The sequence below is a fragment of the Castanea sativa genome, chromosome 3, assembly GCF_040712315.1.
Source record: "Castanea sativa cultivar Marrone di Chiusa Pesio chromosome 3, ASM4071231v1".
Lineage (NCBI taxonomy): Eukaryota > Viridiplantae > Streptophyta > Magnoliopsida > Fagales > Fagaceae > Castanea > Castanea sativa.
This window is the reverse complement of record NC_134015.1, coordinates 29928249-29948064: the sequence shown is the minus strand read 5'-3', so window position 1 is coordinate 29948064 and position 19816 is coordinate 29928249. Positions and strand designations below refer to the sequence as shown.

Below are 19816 nucleotides of genomic sequence, written 5' to 3'. Positions count from 1 at the left end.
AGACTACAAAAACTTGCAATATTAGCAAATGATTGATGACATAATTATTAATCTTTAATCTTCTAGAAACTCTACAAGTATGGAGGATATAAGAAGAAAATGCAATCCCATGGTGAATTTGTCAAAATTCATATCCAATAAAAAGATATTAAGTGAAATTGTAGCCTTAAGCTACAACGAAATTTATGGACAAACTTTGTCCATATCAGTATAGAGTGCAAAGCTAAAAGCCACTCTAAAATATACTAAGATACACAAATAACAGATTACAGTAAGTCAGTAACAATATTACACATCTACACCATTCTAGAGAGAGTCTAGAAATATGAAACATTAATATCAAACAAATGGAGAGAGAGAGAGAGAGAGAGAGAGAGAGAGAGAGAGAGAGAGAGAGAGAGAGAGAGAGAGAGAGAGAGGATACCACTGCCACAAACAAGGGGTGGATCAGACGACATAGAAGAAGTTGCCAATGATGACTCCGAGGCAGCGAATCGGCGATTGTGGAGGCGTTGCATGGATAGACTACATAAGGGAATTTTTTTATATATTCAAATTTGATTTTCTGAGTTCTCTACAAAAATGGGGGGTTTGATTTTTATAGATTTTTTTTCACATAGAATCGAAGTCATAATTTAGAGGGATTTGTTTCCTTTTAAAAAGAGATTTATAAGTGATTTCTTTTTGTGATTAGGTTGATTTGATTTGGAGGGATTAGTTTCCTTTAAAAAAAAATTTATAAGGATTTTTGTGATTACATTGATTTGGGAATTGGTCTATACAGATCGAGAACAGCAAGCCATCCACAAATTGCAAGCCCACTCATTGAATAGTCTCAGCCCATTTTAGCACACTTAGCCGAACTAGGCGAAACTGGCCGAGCATATAATTAAGCACCCCAAGACATGCCGTGAACAAGAGGTAATGCCTTGGGGGAATCCGCACACCAAGTAATAACCAGCGTCAAGCACGAGTACTAGGAGGTCATGTCAATAGCAAGAAGTGTGTCCCCTTTGATCAGTGATATGATATGGAGGGACCTACTAACATGTGGAATATTTTTTTGTCATGACAACCCCACTGAGAGAATGATATAAATAGGGGAGGAAAGGAAGGAGGAAGAGGTTGGAAAGGTTGGGGATTGAAAACACAAGAGAAGAAGGGGAGGGAAATCCTATTTGGATCCCAAAGAGAGAGCTCGGATGTGTGGTAATCTCCATGGTAGAGCTATAACCAATGAAGTTCAGTGCCAAAATACTAGTATAACTCCATCACTGTCATCAGTAATCATTTTTTTGGATTTCTCATTGTGTGATAAACCCTACTCAAAATACAAATAAATTAAGAGTCCAGGCCCAAAAACCCAAGGTTGTTGGGAATGGATCACCATAGGGTCATATACAAATTATTTTTTGTGTTCTTTGTATTTTTTTTAAGGGTAAATTATAAGTTTGGTCCTTAATCTTTACACCAAATGTCAATTTAGTCCCTAACATTTTAAATGAGTTAGTTTAGTCCCTAACATTTTCGTATTGTGTCAAATTAGTCCCGACCATTAAGTGATAGATGGAAAATACTTACATGGCTAATGGTTAAAATAAAAAATTATATTTATGCCAAATTAGATGACAAGTGTAGTGTCATTTGGAATTTTTTTTTAAAGAATAGTTTATCTCAAAACTAGCATATGTTAATAAATCACTGACTCAAATCTTTACTTGAGCCTTGTGAAAAAGACCGCAACTTTTTATGGACATCTATTTGGTTGCTGAAAAACTTGAGAAAAGCAATGGAAACTACGGTCTTCATTATTTGTTTTGTGAATTTTCCATATTTTCAAAAATTGAAGGTTTTCTTCTACTGTGCCTAAGATAACTGAATTATAGATTTAGAATATGATTGCGTTAGGTTCAGATTGAAATAATATTGTTCAGTCAGTTTAATGATAGGATAAATGTATGAAGATTAAATCTTTTAATTATAATCATTGGTTATTGTTGATTAACCAAACCCCAACTCCCAAGTGTTCTACGCTCAGAAGGAGAAAATCAAGCCAAAGAAAGTGAAGCAAAAAACCTTGCCGATTCCTTCTTTTCTTACAAGTTTGGCTGGCAAAACCAACAAGTTATTCCAAAGCTTGAAGACTTTCTTGGCGACTCGTAGTCTAATTGGAAAGCAATTGAGAGGTCCACATTCTCGACCTTGATGCTTTAGAATTCAGATGATCATAGGTTGCTTGTATGGGGTACACCGATTTTGAGATCCCAATTTTAACCCAAAAAAAAAAAATTAATAAAAATTTATTCCAAGTGACAGTACACAAGTCATCTAATGTGGCATAAAATAATTTTTAATTTTGGCCATTAGCCACCTCAGCATTTTCCATCCATCACTTAACGGCAAAAACTATTTTGACACAACACCAAAACATTAGGGACTAAACTGACGCATTTAAAACGTTAATGACCAAATTAATATTCAATGTAAAGGTTAAGGACCAAACTTATAATTTACCATTTTTTTAATTATTTAAGTCTAAATGAAATTTAAAATGGATATATATATATATATATTTATTTATTTATCAAAATTTTACAAGGGGCCAGTCAGTCAATTTTAGTAATTTTTTTTAAAAAAAAATTTCTAACACTATTTCAATACAATTGATGGAAATTTTGATAAAGCTAAGGGGTCATGGCCCTAAAGCCTCTCTTTTTGCTACTTTGAAACAAAAATATTTGAAACAAAAATATTAAGAGGGCATTTGGTTCGCTGTGATGTGCTCCTGATGTAATGCACATCACAAATTTACAATAATGTGACATTAAAGTTTTTGGATTATTTTATTTTTTCTAACATTATTTTAATTTAAAATTACAAAATATATCACATCATCTTAGTCTCATTACATTCGTAAACAATGTAATGTTATATTCTTGTATTAATATTACATTAATGAAAGATTACAATAACATAATATTATGGCCGTAATATCACCGGCAATCCAAAAGCCCTGTAAGAGCATCCATAACCGAAAATCTCATCCCATCCCATTTTACTATTCCAAAAAGCTACTTTATCACTTATACCATACCATTTTTCAATTAACCCAACATCCCAATACTCTATTTTTTTCCCATTTTATTTAAATATTCTTTTTTAATCTTTTTTTACTATTTTTCTTTTTCTCTTCCTTTTTCCCTCTTTCTCTCTCAACCTCTAGCACCGACCTCAAACTCTAGCAAACCCATACCCAGCAAAATCACAACAAAAAATCACCCAAATCAAACAAGCACTAGAAATCCACCTACCACCCTAGCAAAATCACAACAAATCTAAAAATCCATACCAAAATCACAACAAAAAATCACCACCAGTCACCCCAGCAAATCACAACAACAATCCCAAAACAAAAATTTGAAGAAAAACCCACCATCAACAACCCATGCCGATCTTTAAAATGATCGGACTTGCCACTGCCGTCGAACCCCAACAAACCACCACCACACCACATGCCCACCAAAAAAATCCACTCTATCAAAACCCCATCGGAACGAAACCCACGCAATCAAAACCCGATCTCCATATACGCCAATCAAAACTCCGATCTCCACAAAACCTACGTCGATCAAAACTCCATCGGAACCCACCCGATCTCCTTCCACCGATCAAAACCCCATCTGAACCCACCCAAAATCAAAACCCACCTCGCCACACCGATCTCCACGCTCGACTAGCCACAACCCACACTCCACAAGATGAACTCCATGCAAAATGGCCCAAGTAGCTCTGGTGGCAAGTCTTGAATAAGAGAGGGAGAGTGCTGAGAGAGAGTGAAGAGAGAGCGTTGAATAAAAAATCATATTTATTTTTAGAATTGAGCTACGGTACCATCTTACATTTAAGATGGTACTGTAGCACAATTGTAAATTTTTTTACAATTTGACAAGTCCGACTGGAGCTCACTTTTAATGCCTTAATGCTAAAACATGCTTAAATATGACATTTAGAAGTCCAGCTGTGGATGCTCTAAGAGCATTTGTATCAAGCTAGTTTGACTAACTTGATGTTAAAATTTTAGCTAAAAACCCATAAAAAGCTCACACATCATTCTCAACAATCTAGCAAAAAGAATTAACAATGAACACTGCCTCGCCACAACCAGCGAGACACACTTCCTCACTACTAGTAAAAATGTTTTTTTAATTCAATATCCTTTACTCTCTCAGCGTAACTTTCTCTTCTCTCTTATTGTTTGACTCTCCTTCTCTCTCCCTTTCTGTCTTTCTATCTTATTGATGGTGGTGGTGCTAGTTTTGGCGCGATCTAGCAGTGACGTAGATGTTGCGATCTAGCGGTGCCGATAGATGTGGTGCATTTAGGTGTCTAAAAGTTGATTTTTGTAGGTTTGTGTTGATATTTTCTCGGTGAGTGAGGTGGTTGTTGGGTTTGTGTTGATTTCAGTTTGATTTGTGGGATGGGTGTGGTGGTTCTGATGGTGGGTGCGACGGTTTTATTTGTTTTTAGTAAGGGTGTCAATGTTTGACCCAACCCACGAACACGACATGAACCCGACATGGGTTTTTCGGGTTAGGGTTGGGCCTTAATGGATTTGGGTCATAAATGGGTCAACCTGAAAGCGACATGATAAGAAACATGTTATAAGCGGGTCAACCGACGTAACCCGCAATAGACACATTTGACACCCCAATTTATTTATGTTAACTTGAAATGACCGACTTTTACACAAAACGTTTAAATCGTATAACAAATAAATATTTATTTTATTTTTAGATTTGTCAAATACCTTTTATATCCATCATATATTTTAAATTTAAAAAGAAACGTGAGTAATTACAAAAATTTACATAGAGTATAATTAGAAATTGAAACTTTACTGACCCTATAACTACCAATATATATATATATATATATTGGGCATAGAACTTGCACAAATGAAATTGGATGAGCTTGTGAAAGATGTTATGAATTTGGACATCAACAAAGAATCTAGGGATGATAATCGTGGTCATAGTTAGGATTAGTCTACCGTTTGCTCAACTTCTTTCCATATTGACACTTAGCATTTAGCAAGTTCCAAGGATATTATTTATATTTTTTTGAACTATGTTATTTTAGTTTTGTTAAATTTTGTTATTTTGAATTTGGGTTGAAGTGTATGCACTTCTTTTGGAGTGTAAAGAACTTATTTCTAAATGAATGTTATATTTTTGTTGAACTATATTATTTTGAATGTGGGTTGAAGATTTGAAGCGTATGCACTGCTTTTTGAGATGTAAAAAAAAATATTTCTAGATGGATGTTATATCTAATATTATGCAAGTTGAAATGAGTTATGTTACATTCATGTCAACCCAATATGAATCGTTTATTAAGCTTGTCAAATGGGTTGGGTTAGGTCAACCCGCCTTATCAACAGGTCGGGTTAGGGTTGAAAGATCATGACACGATTATTAAATGGGTCGGGTTAGGGTTGAGTCATTTAGTCGAATACCCCTACCTCGACACAACACGAACCCAACATGCTATCCAGAATTGACACCCCTAGTTTTTAGTGTTATTTGTGTGGTAAATGTGGGCTGGTTCAACAATGCTGGGATTTGTGGGTTCCATTGGGTTTACGATTTTTCTTATCTAATTGGGTTTGGTAATTTTGTGATTTTATTTGCTGTGAATGTTGGTTTGGGTGGTGATTGGTAGTGTATTGTGGTGCAAATGGTTTGGGTGTTAATTGGCAATCAACAGTGGTGCAAGTTGCTTGGGTGGTGGTGTTGAAAGTATGTTTCTGTGAAAGTGGTGAGGGAAAAGAATTATTTATTTCTTTTTAGAGGGAGAAAAAATAATATTAAATAGAGTAGATAAGTCTTTTTGTTAAAATAACAAAAGTGAAGTTTTTGGAGATAGTTTAGCTAAAATAGATGTGAATGCTTAGAGCATTCACATCAGTATGTGCAAAAAAATTTTCATTTTGCACATCTAAAACCTACTTTTTCTATTTTACACTCTCATTTTTACAAAACACCTACATCTATTTATCTATTATACACATTTATTCAAATAAAATATTCATTTTTTTAACACTTTCATCTCTCTCACAGACCCAACACAACCCGCACAGCCACCATCTCTCTCAAGATCGACACCTCTGGCCTCCGATCATGCCAGAATCCCAAAGAAAACCAGTAAAAAGAAACAAACCCAGTAAAAAAAACCGAAAAACTCCAAAGATTTCTGAGATGAGAGAAAGAGAGAGCTGCTCCTCGACGTCTAAGTCTTCGTCTTCGTCAATGTGGTGGCCTAATTTCTGCTCCTTGACGTTTAGAACAAAGCCTCAGGTTTCTCCGTCGGAGAACTCCATTTGTGTTGTAGGCGACGAACTCATCCGGCGACTCGGCTTGCTCGATCTTGTAGGCAACAGACTCGACTTGCTCCTTGGCGATCGGTGGAAGCTAGAGCAGACCAGATTGATGAGATGAGAGAAAGAGAGTGTTGTGCGCCTGAGTCTCTGATGAAATGAGAAAGAGAGGGAGGTGAGAGTCAGTACAGAGAGGAGAGAGAAAAAACTATTAAGATATTAAATACACATGCTACAGTACCCGTGTAAATTTACGCGGGTACTGTAACAACGTGCATTTATACACGAGTTTACACCCACTGATGTGGGTGCTTTTTTGCTCAAAATGTGTAAAATCAGTGACTTTTTTTTTCCATTTTGCACATTTATGCATCCATTGATATGGATGCTCTAACCTGTCACTTTCAGCTAGGCTTGTGTACAAATCGAGCCAAATCAATTAAAAATTTAGACTTTTTTATTTAGTTTTATTTTGAGCTCAAGCTTATTATCAAACATGGTTACATGATTCGCTTATTCTTTTCCTATATATAAAGTAAAACCTTGATTAAATTTTTTTGCTACTTTATAGATCAATGAATTTTTAATACAAATGAATTGTTTATGTTATCAATAAATTACAAATAATAATTTGACATCATATGGATCTATTTACAAACTAACACAATTCAATTCCAAGTCTATATAAGTATATTTTAGACAAATTTACATATAAATATATAGTTAAGTCAAGGGGCAAGACTTAAGTACAGTACTTAGGTGCTATTCCTTAGGTTTCCATCTTAAAATTTTGCCATGTGGCTTTTTTCTCATTGGATATAAGTGTATTTTTTAGTTAAGTCATCACATAACAGAATCTTAAAAAGGGAACCTATAAAACAGCACCTAAAGTAGTGTACATAAATTTTATCCCAAGTCAAGCCGGATGTTCATGAGTTTTCACAAACACGTCAGTATATTTGATCTTAACTCATATAATAGTCAAACCTAAACTTGCAAAGTAAATTTTTCTTTTTCTTTTCTAATAATAATAATAATAATAAAAGAAGGGATTTCATCAACTTATATAAAAGTTTGTTTTAGCATTGTCCTATTTTTAAGTGGCTTTGGCGTGGGCAACGCACGCAAATCTGGCAATCCTTTTTTGGGTAGTTGAGCATCATATTAGGTGGTAGCAATTTGGTTTTGCAAATACCGAAAATGATTATTTAGGGAGCATCGTTTTTGGCAATATTTTTCTTTCGAATTACATTGTCAATTTGGTTTTTGTAATGCCAAATTGTATTAATACTTTTTTGCCTCATTTCGGCATTTTGATGCTGAATAACTCCTCAATTTGACATTATTTTTACACTTGCAAAGGAAAAGGCCCTCAAACCAACCAAGACCACCCAGAGAGGGGTGACACAAAGGGCTTCAATGATTAGGTTTGAAAATTAGGGGTTGCAATTCTTGTTAATATGTCGTCTTTGTGTCATGTGTAATGAGTATTCAATTATATAAGTTGACACAACTATGACACTTTAATTAATTGTGTTAGGATCCCCCGACCCTAACATGACCTATTTATTAAACAAATTGACATAACACAACTCATATAACCCATTTAATAAACAAGTCGTATTATGATCAACACGATCTATTTGATAAATAAGTCATATAGTCAAGTTAACATGTTTTCTTGATATGAATAACCTTTTAGCAAGTCTTATATTTTATAATATACTAGTATGTAACCCGTGCGACCGCATGGGAATGGTTAATATAGTGATACTATTGGTCAATTTCTTTTTTGTCTTTTTGGGTTTATCACAAGGAGGATAGAATTAGATAAAACAATAAAAATATATATTGCATTTTATTATTTAAGTGATGCTATTGGACCTTTTTTTTTGGGTTTATCATAAGGAGGATAGCATTAGATAAAACAATGAATAAATAAAAGAGAATATTACATTTTATTAAGTGATGCTACAATGAAAAAAGAAAAAGAGAATATTGCATTTTATTATTTAAAATATATATAAAGGGGCATTAATATATTTTTTTTGTTTGTCAAACTTAAAAAAAAAAAAAAAAAAAACTATTCACCAACTTAAACATTTCAAAGTCGATCGAGCATTTCTTGCACGTAACCACAAATTCTTCAAAACTATAAGGATAAGGTTCATCACGGTTCTAATGTCCCATTCCAGCTTTTTGGCAATCTTGAAAGTTTGGACTTTGATACATGGTGATTCCAGCAGCAAGTAGTCAAAGTATTCTTCGGCATTTTAGAAGCCTATGCTTCCCATGCTAATTTGCCACCAACAACAATTCTTTCGAAGGGAAACCCAATTTGGATTTCTTTGAAATTATTTTTAGCATTGCCACTAATCAGCTAATATTAGTCAGTTACTTTCAAACTAACTAAATTCATACATGCATTAAAGAATTAAACTTCATATGTAAACATCATAAACTCAAAAATCAATGTGTATATAAATAATCCCAAGGAAAATACTCTTGAACTAAAGTATCTCTTAATTAGGTCACACACAATTCAAAAAACTCAAAATTCTATGTATACACTTCTCTGATTATGGGGCTAAACCTAGGGCATTAATGAAAAGAAAAAAAAAATACACACACACACTTTTGTTCAGAAAATGACCAATCTGGCATCAACACATGATTTAGAAAAAATGATAATTGAAGTCTTATAAGTTATAATTAATGCAGATTTGATTCAAGGTTTTTCTGAAGGTTGTAGGTTTGAGAGAATATTGTTGTTGATGCTCAAGAAGCTTACATGATATTAACGATTACATTATCCCTATTAGCTTGAATATGAATATCATGATCAACATACTCTTGTAAAAGCTCAAGCTCATCAACATTTAGAAACGACAGCTTGTCTAAAGTCATCACTTGCTTTGCTGTGACATAATAAACCACATTTTGGAATAATCAAAATCATCTAACTCAAAAGAAACTTTAAGATTCTAGATTATTGATTTCTTTTTCCCTCAATTTATGACAAAGTTCAATGTTAGGGAATAACCATATGCACCAGCCCCTTTTAAACCCAAGCAGTTTTTACATAATCACAATCATACTTCACTATACGAATTATATCACACCTGAAAACCATTGAAAAAAAAAATCAATTTTTGGAGTTAAAATAAACTTCCAACCTAGACTCTATGTGGCCAACAATGTTCATTATGCGTGAGACACATTGAGAGACATTGTTTGCAATTTTTTAATAATGCCTAGCCTTTGCTCTATCAATTGCACTATTTGGACTCAAACCACAATTTAGCCAAGCATCAAAATTATCTGGAAAAATACACCTAGGTAAATATCATTCATCCACCAATCTTAGAAAAAACTGACATATCTACACATGCCTGATAAGCTCCGGAAGAAATAGCTCTTTGACCTTTGTTTCTACACAAATAAATAACCCAATTTCTATTATATGAAACAATAAATTCCATTTTGCAATCAATCATATAATAACCTTGGACTATCCTACGTAAAAATCAGACAAAGACAACTATAAAATAAGCAGCATGTTTCAACAAAAAGTAATATACTATAAGAGCTTGTACTTTATAAAATTGGCAAACGAAATGCAATACTATCACCCTCTTTTTTCCTAGAAGAACATCCACCTCTATTTGTGTGATATACATTGGGAATGAAGGATAGCCTTCAATGAAAGGAGCGGTTTTTGTTGAGAAAATGAGAAGAGAGAGATACAGAGACAGAGAAAGAATGAAAGAAAAATAATTGGGTAGGGAACAACGGTTAAAGGAGTCTATATATAGTTGTTACGTTGGTTTGGATTTGTACATAAGAAGTGTAGGAGTAATAGGACTCAAAAACTAAATGTATAATGGTGGCTTAAGCACTGCGTTTGAGCAAAGAAGTGCAATATTTGTTTTTTAAGTCTAAACTCTGAAGACGTGAAAGACACATCTTTTCATGCTTTATTCAGTGTTTTTTGAAATCACATGTATGTAAGACATTTGAAATTTAAAATCATATTATAGTAAAACTGTTATTGTACACTAAATAACCTGGCAAATTTAGCAAGGGGGAGATTCTTTCCAAACTTAAAATTTAAAAGTTTGGGGGACTGTAGATATAGAGCTCTAGTATGGATTTAGGAACTGATTTATGTGGAAAAACAAATCATGCAATAGTAACACATATTTATGAAATATGAATTCTTTCAAACAACTTGTGAGAAGCTAATAACAAATATGGAAAAGACTTCTAGTTTGAATTCATTCAAACTTAGCTTGACTTGCCCCCATCTTAAACAAACTTTCTAATAAAGAATGCCTAAAATAACTAAAATGAGTAGCACCATGGACAACATAGGCTATATATTGATTATTATCTTAGGCATTGCAAAGCTAAACAGTGCTTTTAATTTCAAAAACATAGCAGTCTCAATTTTCAAAAGGGGGAAAAAAAAACTAATCAATCTAATGCCTCCGATAGGTAATTTGGCCAGTTGTTTATTTTTATGATTTTAAATTATTTTTGTGTTAGTTCTTGCTTGAATCAGATTGATTAGTTTTTTTTTTTTAAGAAAAAGATCTGGCTAAAAAATGCAAATAAGAGCCAATTCAAACACAAATACACCAAATGGACAAAGATTAATACGAATTATGAGATAAATAGAAGGGAAATCAAGCTATCCTACCTATAAGTTTGTTCTAGCAACTCTTCTTGAAGATTAGATCCAACAATTCAACAATTTTTTTTTTTGAGAACTATTCAAAAAAGTTTAGATCCACGGATTACTGTGTAAACCAAACAACCATACTAAGTAAATAATCCCTAAATATGCAGTGACACAGTGTTTAACAAAATCTTCACTCTAAACTTCAGATTTGGCTATTAAAATCAGTCTGTAAAGAAAAAAGCAGGCTAAAATATGCAAGTTAGAGCCAATTCAAACACAAATACACTAAATGGACAAAATCTAGTACGAAGTATGAGATAAATAGAAGGGAAATCAGACTATCCTAACCTATCAATTTGTTCTAGCAACTCTTCTTGGAGATTACCCAAGTGTTGTATTTGGCAAAGAACTCAACAAATCAAAATTCAACTTTCAAATTTGACTATTAAAATCATGGGTGATACTCCCAATGTCATCAAAACAAAAGGCAAAGATGATAAATTAGGTCTACAAATTAGGTATAATAGATCAAATTATATGAAATAAAATTCTTGGTAGATTAACTTAAGTAACTAAATAGAATAGACTGAAAATAACATAAGAGAAGGCAGATTTGTTTAATACAGTATAGAATTTGTCATCATTTAAAAAGTAAAGACATTTTGGTTTTGAACTCTCATAGAATAACCTACTAATAATTTAACGAAATTGATTCATGGAAGACATTTTGGTTTTACTACAAAAGAGACCAAAATATTAATTATAAAGCAATTACATTTGATCTATGTTTACTAAGGTCTTAGAGGATATTACTTATAAAGCAATAACATTTGATCTATGTTTGCTAAAGTCTTAAAGGTCTTATAGACACTCTATGATAAGGAATGAAAGAATTACCTTCTCTAAAGGGCGTTTGAAGCACTCAGAAGATTCATTATATTGTGAACCATCAAAAGACTTTTCAACAGTAACATCAACTAAATTAGAGCATTTGACGTCAACTACAGAGTCATCAACACAATCAACACTGTTTTCAGAAACGGTATGAAGCAGCAAAATCAATATTAGCATCCAACTTCTTCTTCTTCTTTTTTTTGAAAAGTAATATCAACACCCAACTTTGAGGCATAAATGTGAATAAATTAATATGAAAAAAGGAAAACATTTTTACATTATAAAAATTTCTGTAAATTTACATTAGTCATAGTTTGGAACCTGATTAGGAATATATTATTAAGAGGATTATAGTGTCTTATGAATAAGGATTGTCCTAACCATAAATATATAATCTCATCTGACGGAAGATTGGAAGCATTCTCATGCATTCGGCTAAGATTGGTGAAAGTTTGGTTGCATTTCAATTTTCTTAATACCAATCAAAACACGGTGAGATTGGTCAAAGTTTTGCTTGAGGGAACTTGTATTTCAAAATTTGAAAACCAATCCATTTATGAAAGATCTTAAGCATTCTCACAAAATAATAACAATAAAGAAAATCATGTTTTTTTTTGTCTTAAAAAAAATTACCTAAAGTGTTTGTATGATTATAAAAGAAATAAATTTCTTCAATAATCAATTAATGCTCCATACTTAATAATATGGTAGTACCTGAATTTTAAGGAAGGTCTCAAGACCGTTAGCATTGCACGGAGGAGGCAAGGACCATTTATTTACTCTTCCAAGACCACGCTCATTATTTCCCTTCCTCCTCCGTGTATTAAGAATTCTAGAATAAAACAAAGGATCAATATTTTTTTCAAACAAAGTGTGTATAAAAAATTAAGTTGTTCTATTAGCAGAATTAAAATATATATATATATATATATATATATATATATATATATATATATATATATATATGTTAGCAATGAAAGATACGATAATGGAAGGTTAAATTGTCAAAAGCAAGGTGGAGTACAATTGAAAATTTTATTAATGGCCTCCTTCTAGTGCAATTAGACATTCCTAGTGTGCTGCCTAAACAGTCCATTGTGATTTTTTTTTTTTACTTATTCTCATAATTTAATTTCCTAGGCTTATCATCAGAATTTTTTATTCTTAAGTTGATGCTTAAATAACATAAGGATGTTTTATGGTCAGTGTTATCTGGTTTGTTAGTTTTGTGACTGTAGATGGTATTTGGATTGTTTGTTAGTTTTCATAACAAACAACTCAAGCCTTTCAATTGCCTTTTTGACAATATCTAAATCACCCAAGCTCCACAATTGAGCAAAGCATTTTCTATCTCATACATGGTTCATGTAATAGTTATAAAAATTTAAATCAAAAAGGAAGAATATGTAAATGAAGTCTTGACATACCTAATTAGCAAATCTGTGTAGAAATTTAGACCAAAAAGAGTTGTAGGAGCACCTAGATTAGAGGAAAAAAAAGGAGCAATGATTACTTCGCTGCAAGGACATTGAAGAAAATGGGAAATAAGTATAACATCCAAACTGGGGTGAATAGTGCTTGATAAAGCTAAATTTGAAAGTGTAGATTTAACATTCTAATAAATGCAGAATTATTATCTTTTGCCAATTGGGAAGATGAGGGAACCAAGGAAGACAAAGGCAGACTCATGTAATTTTTCAATTCACTATTATATAGGAAATGACAAATGATAAAAATGATAATATTATTTATTACATAGCCTAAGGCATTACCTGGTGGCCATGTCGTCAAATTGTGCCTAGGTTGTTTCACACTTTAGTGCAACAGCAACAACCTATTAAGGATTATGAAAAAAAAAAAATCAGGAATGAAATGCTCAAACAACAAAAATTAGACAATGGAATAAGAGGAAATTGTGATTTTCATAACTGTTCTATCTAATTAGTTACGTGGATGCAAAGAGAAAATGATTGTACCCAAGATCCAAGTTGTTTTCTCACTTGTGTGCAAACACACTCTGCCATCCAACACCTAAAGTGGCTGGACATAAATTTAGTTATTCACATTATTTTTATTTAAAATTAGGCGCTTAACAGAGCTATTTGTAAGGAAAAAAAATTACATTATATATATATATAATATCATGCCGAAGTAAATTTAACTGATCGTCCATTTCTTTTAGAGTTGTGGTCACATAGTTTTAGAAGTGAGCTACACAAACCCATACCCTTTTGACCTCCCACTAATGTGGTCACATATAATTTTTTTCCTCAAGTAAATCTAAGGTCATCTAAACCTAAAATTATAAGTTACAAAACCTAAATAATCTACTACATTACCTTCAATTAGCTCACCACATCGTCCAAAAGCATCCTTTAGAATAACTTCATCAATATCAGAAGAAAGCCCCCTAATCCAAAACACAACAAATAAACCGAGTCTATCTTTATGATGGCAAGGTCGGAAATGTTTTTCTAGGATGTCCATGCTGGGTCCTTTTAGTCACTGTTATCACAAAAACGTTAACATAAGGGAAACAACTATCAGCATATATAACGTTAGAGAACTTGATAAAAAATTGAGACTAAAGCCTCATATTTCATATGATATAACTTAATTGAACTATGCCCATAACATGACCAAGTAAGAAAGTTAATTTGGAAAAACAATTGTGGGATACGAGGCTATACCCACTATGAAATCAATACATCTTTAGCAAGACCTAATGACCAAGCATCTAATCAAACATGTAGAGGACACTTTAATTCACCCAAATAAATAAGTGAGCATGATCCAATATTCCATGAGATGTATCCAACTAATGTAATTGAATTAACAATGTGTGGTTTATATTTTTTTTTTTTTTTTTTTTTTTTGGAGAGGAATGTGGTTTAGGAATTAAATGCATAAAGTAAAATACAAAAACTAAGCTAAACAGTTAAATAGCCGTATATAATAACACTTCATATAGAATCCTATTCATAATTTTTTAAGAAAACAATGAACAAAATCCAAAGCAACCAACTTGTTTCGTTGTTTCACATCAATGTTGCTACTCTTTATATTTTAATAATATGGATGCTTTAAGTTGGCAATTGGCTGCCAAACACAAAATCTGCATGTACAAAATAGGGTAGAAATAGACCTTGGCAAGAGTTCTGCTATATGTATGGAGTGCCTCGTTCTTGTCCCCTGTAGACAAATAGAAAAATAAAAAGAATACAATTTTACATTCCAAACAACAATCATAATTATAATAAGAAAAGGGCAATACAAATCAAATAGTTGGCCTGCAATACTCAACCCAATTTGGAGAATTCATTAAATTAGAAAGTTAACATTGACACCCAAACCAATAGATACGAATATTTGAAGAAGAAAAATGGACACCAAAATCAAAAGGAATTAAAAAACAAATGATAAAAAAAAAAAAAAACTAAATACAATTCAAAGAATGAAATTCATTCAAATAAGAAGAAGAAGAAGAAAAGAACATTACATAGGAAGAGAACCAAACCACGTTTAAGCAAAGAAAATTCCTTGTTTCTTGGCAATACCTTCAATGGCTGTCAACCCTAAGCTAAATGGGTTTCAAATGTCTTTGATCATGCCCTTTATTTCTTCGTCATTCAACCTTAATCAAAACCAATAACCAAAATACCTAAATTAATAAAAATCAATCCAAAAATAACAAAACCTAAATCATATTTGATACCAATTTTTATTGTTTAAAGATGCCTGTATCAGTAGTGGTTCAGGCAATATATATTGGTGGCAAGAGGCTGGGTTGAAGGTGGGAGATGGTCTGACATGGTAGTGGTCCTAATTCTCTCCTTCATAGTGCCTTACGTCTCTCTCCCTCCCCTGTCTCTTGTGAAATCAGTGATTTCATCAGGTATAAAAATAGCCTCTTTGCCTACCAAAAAAAAAAAAAAGCCTCTTAGGTTTTCACGTTTGACAGCAAGATCAAGAAAAAACTTAATTAGCACAGCAGCTCACTAGACTCAATACATAGGGTCCGTTTGGATAGAATTTATTGTTAAAAATTGAAAACTGAAAACACGGTAGCAAAATAATTTTTAAATGTGTGAATAGTATTGTGGGACTCATTTTTAATAAAAAATTGCTAAAAAAGTATATGAACAGTGCACACACTGCACATTTGTCCCCCACCGCAGCAGCAAACGAAGAAAAAGAAAAAAAAGAAAAAAAAAAGAAGCAAAATGCAAAAAAGTAAACACAGAAAAAATAATCTCTATCCAAACCCTCTCATAGAAGTGGTTTTAATGAGAATGGGCTCACATACATTTAGCCTAATGGGTCAAAATTAAACTTCAATTTTAAATTTTAATTGGATAATTAGAAGAATAATTATGATTTGCTCTTCACGTAGATATAGACACATGACACAAAATTAGAACTCTAATTTGAAATTTCAATTTGAGTTTCTTTCTACTTCACCTATTATATATATATATATATATATACATTATTACATAACTCGACCCCACACAAAGTCACTACCAATTAAAATAATTAAAACCATAAATTTTGAAGGGCAACAAACCCATCCACCCTTAAACCAGGTAGTAGGCCTACTAGCTAATTGTCCTCCCAAGTTTTGAAAAAACCATTAGTAGTTTATATGATATTGGGTATACACATAAAAGTGAAACCCTACATTAAATAATAATTAGAAGAAGAGTGAGTGGTTAATAAAGCATAATTGAGCTCATATCCATTACGTTTAGACCTTTTAGGTTAAATGTGTCTCTATATGTTATATTAACTACTCAATGAGTCTCTCTAAAGTGTTTATCTCCTCAACATATAGTATTAAAGCTTAGGTGGTGTGCTGCGAAGGTGGCAAGGTATTCAAGGTCCCTACCTGGGCATGGACAAAGCAAGCCTAAAAGGCCCACACAAAAAGATCCTGGATAAAAAGCCCAACAAAGGAGTGTTGCCAATAGTACTAGATCACGATGAAGCATGCGGTTCCATAGGACAGGAATGTACGGGTCAATTCTTGATAAGGAATGTTTTCACCAATTAGAAAATTTTTCCTAACACCCTAGAGTCTTCCATCACCAAAAGCATTATGAGCTTACCAAAAGAATCTTCGGTCACCAAAAGTATCGTTGGTCATAAAGGGAGCGTGACACCGCGTGATGCGTTCTACCCTAATAGTCGTCATTTATCAATGGGTCGTCAGGTACCCCATGGTCATTAGGTACCTGCACTGACATCACACGACACGATCTGCCCTGACAGTCGTAACGTATCAATGGGTCGTCAGGTACCTTCCCTGACACTGTGCGACATGCTCCGCACTGACGATCGTCACGTACCAAAGGGTCGTCGTGGACACAGCAGTCGTCAAGCACCTTCCCTGACACTGCGCGACATGTTCTGCCCTAACGGTCATCATGTATCAATGGGTCGTTAGGTACCAAGTGGTCGTTAGGTACCTTCTCTAACACCGAGCGACACGTTCCGCCCTGATGGTTATCACGTATTAAGGGGTCGTTAGGGACCCAGCGATCGTCAAGCACCTTCCCTAACACTACACGATACGTTCTGCCTTGACGGTCGTTATGTATCAATGGGTCCTCAGGTACCAAGGGGTCATCAGGTACCCTCCCTAACACTACGCGACACGCTTCTCCTTGACTGTCGTTACGTATCAATTGGTTGTCATGTACCAAGGGGTCGTCAGGCACCTTCCCTGACATTGCGTGACACGTTCCTCCTTGACAGTCGTCACGTATCAATGGGTCGTCAAGTACCAAGAGGTCGTTAGGTACCCAACGGTCATCAGGTACCTTCCCTAACACCACCGACACATTCCGCCCTGACAGTCGTCATATACCAATGGGTCATCAGGTACCAAGAGGTCGTCAGATACCCAACAGTAGTCAGGTACCTTCCCTAACACCGCGCGACATGTTCCGCCCTGACAGTCGTCACATATCAATGGGTCATCAGGTACCAAGGAGTTGTTAAGTACCCAACGATCGTCAAGTTCCCTCCTTGACATTGCGCGACACGCTTCGCCCTGACGGTCATCACGTATCAATTGGTTGTCATGTATTTAGGGGTCATCAAGTTCCCAACGATTGTCAGGTACCTTCCCTAACACCGCGCGGCACGCTCCGCCCTAACAGTCGTCACGTATCAATTGGTCGCCAAGTACCAAGGGGTCATCAGGTACCTTCCCTGACACCGCTCGACATGCTTCGCCTTGATTGTCGTTACATAATAAAGGGTCATCAGGTACCCTATTCATCGCCCAAAACATGCAGACACTAACTCATCTAAATCAATGAGACACTTTTGGCAGACGACCCACTATACTCGTCCAATTAACAAACCAACTTGCACACTAACAAGGGTATTTTCATCCAATAAAGTCCTTCGAGCACTTTGACCCATCAGGATGGAATACTCCACCACTGACCCGTCAAGGTTTGTGCCTTTTTTAGTAGGACCTACCAACTATGGACCCGTCAGGATGAACTCCTCATTTGACTTCCTTGAAGTCTTTGCAAATCAGTGCTCTACGTATGTGCCCAACGGACAGTTGCATATGTACCCGATGGACGGTTACGTCTTATCCTTCGTATCCATACCGACGGACAGATGGTGATACCAACGGAAGGATGGTCATATCGACGGTTAAGTAACTAGGTCCCACAAACCTTTATGTATTCTCCACTCATGCATCCCTATATGGAAATAACTTACACTACACACCCAAAGACCATACTCCACGCTCATGTCTTCCCTATATGGGAAGAAAAGCTCAAGATCTTAGGGTCTTAACTCCAAATCTTCTCTACAAGGAAAATCCCTACATTCAAGGGATTTTGGTCAGCTCTACGCCACTATATAAGAACTAGGCATCCTCTTTCTTAAGGTACGTGAATTCTCTCTAGCTCTTGCACTATTGAGTTCTTGGAGATTCTTCTATTACTAACTTAACCTTTGGAGGGTCTTTGGCCAGTACCCCACCGGTGCTCTTTAATTGGTTCTTCTCTTTTGTTCTTTAGGTGCACCCATTGGCACGTGTGTGGACAATCAACTCACTGATAATTTTTGTGCATCATTAGTTCTCAAAGGTGAGTGTGCAAGGTTAACACATGACTCTCATGGATGGCATATGAAAGGCCTATTGGTGATGAAAAAAAGCCCATAGGCAAGGAGGGAGCTAGTAGTACTTAGTTAAAGCCTACAAAGAGGTAGAAACTCATACGTGAGGTGAAGATTAATATAACATAATTGAGCTAATACCCATAAGACTTAGATCTTTTAGATTAAATGTGTCTCTATATGTTATATTAACTACTTAAAGAGTCTTTATCTCCCAAAACAAAGAAATTCATCTAACCATCCCTTTGCCATCGTCTTCTTGCTCAATTCCTCTACTTTGTCTTCTTCCTTTTCAATTCTTTATTAAATTATTATTTTTTTCCGCTCTTGCTACGGTCTTTGAATCCCCCCATGTGAATGAACTTATTAGATTTTGAAATTTCAGTAGCTAGCAAACTATTGCTAGAGAATAGGTGACTTCACAAATTGTCGACTTTGAATGTGTTTGGATCCACGTTTTACTGCTGCGTTTTAAGTCTGCTACGTTTTCAATTTTTTTTTTCTCCAGCGCGTGAACAGTAACGGGTACTGTTCATGCACATGGAGTTACTGTGCCGGAGACTAGAGGCACTATTCATGCACTGTTCATGGGACCCACAATCATATTTTCAGGAAAAAAAATATTAAAAATGTGTCCCACAATACTATTTACACATTTAAAAATTATTTTGCTACAATGTTTTCAATTTTCAGTTTTCAGTTTTCAGCAATAA

At 34.3% G+C, this 19816-nt stretch overlaps 1 long non-coding RNA gene across 2 annotated transcripts; it reads right to left on the bottom strand.

Annotated features, from left to right (window-relative positions):
* Nucleotides 1-12133: 12133 nt before the first annotated feature.
* On the bottom strand, nucleotides 12134-15827 carry LOC142627535 (uncharacterized). Of its 2 annotated transcripts, XR_012842866.1 has the most exons (6): nucleotides 15512-15827; nucleotides 15100-15146; nucleotides 14294-14459; nucleotides 13727-13788; nucleotides 13382-13433; nucleotides 12134-12786 (listed from the first exon to the last, which is right to left on the bottom strand). It is a non-coding gene; the product is annotated as an uncharacterized LOC142627535 (long non-coding RNA). The 2 variants fall into 2 exon arrangements; XR_012842867.1 differs by lacking the exon at nucleotides 13382-13433 and having other exon boundaries at nucleotides 12136-12786; nucleotides 15454-15807.
* Nucleotides 15828-19816: the final 3989 nt, after the last annotated feature.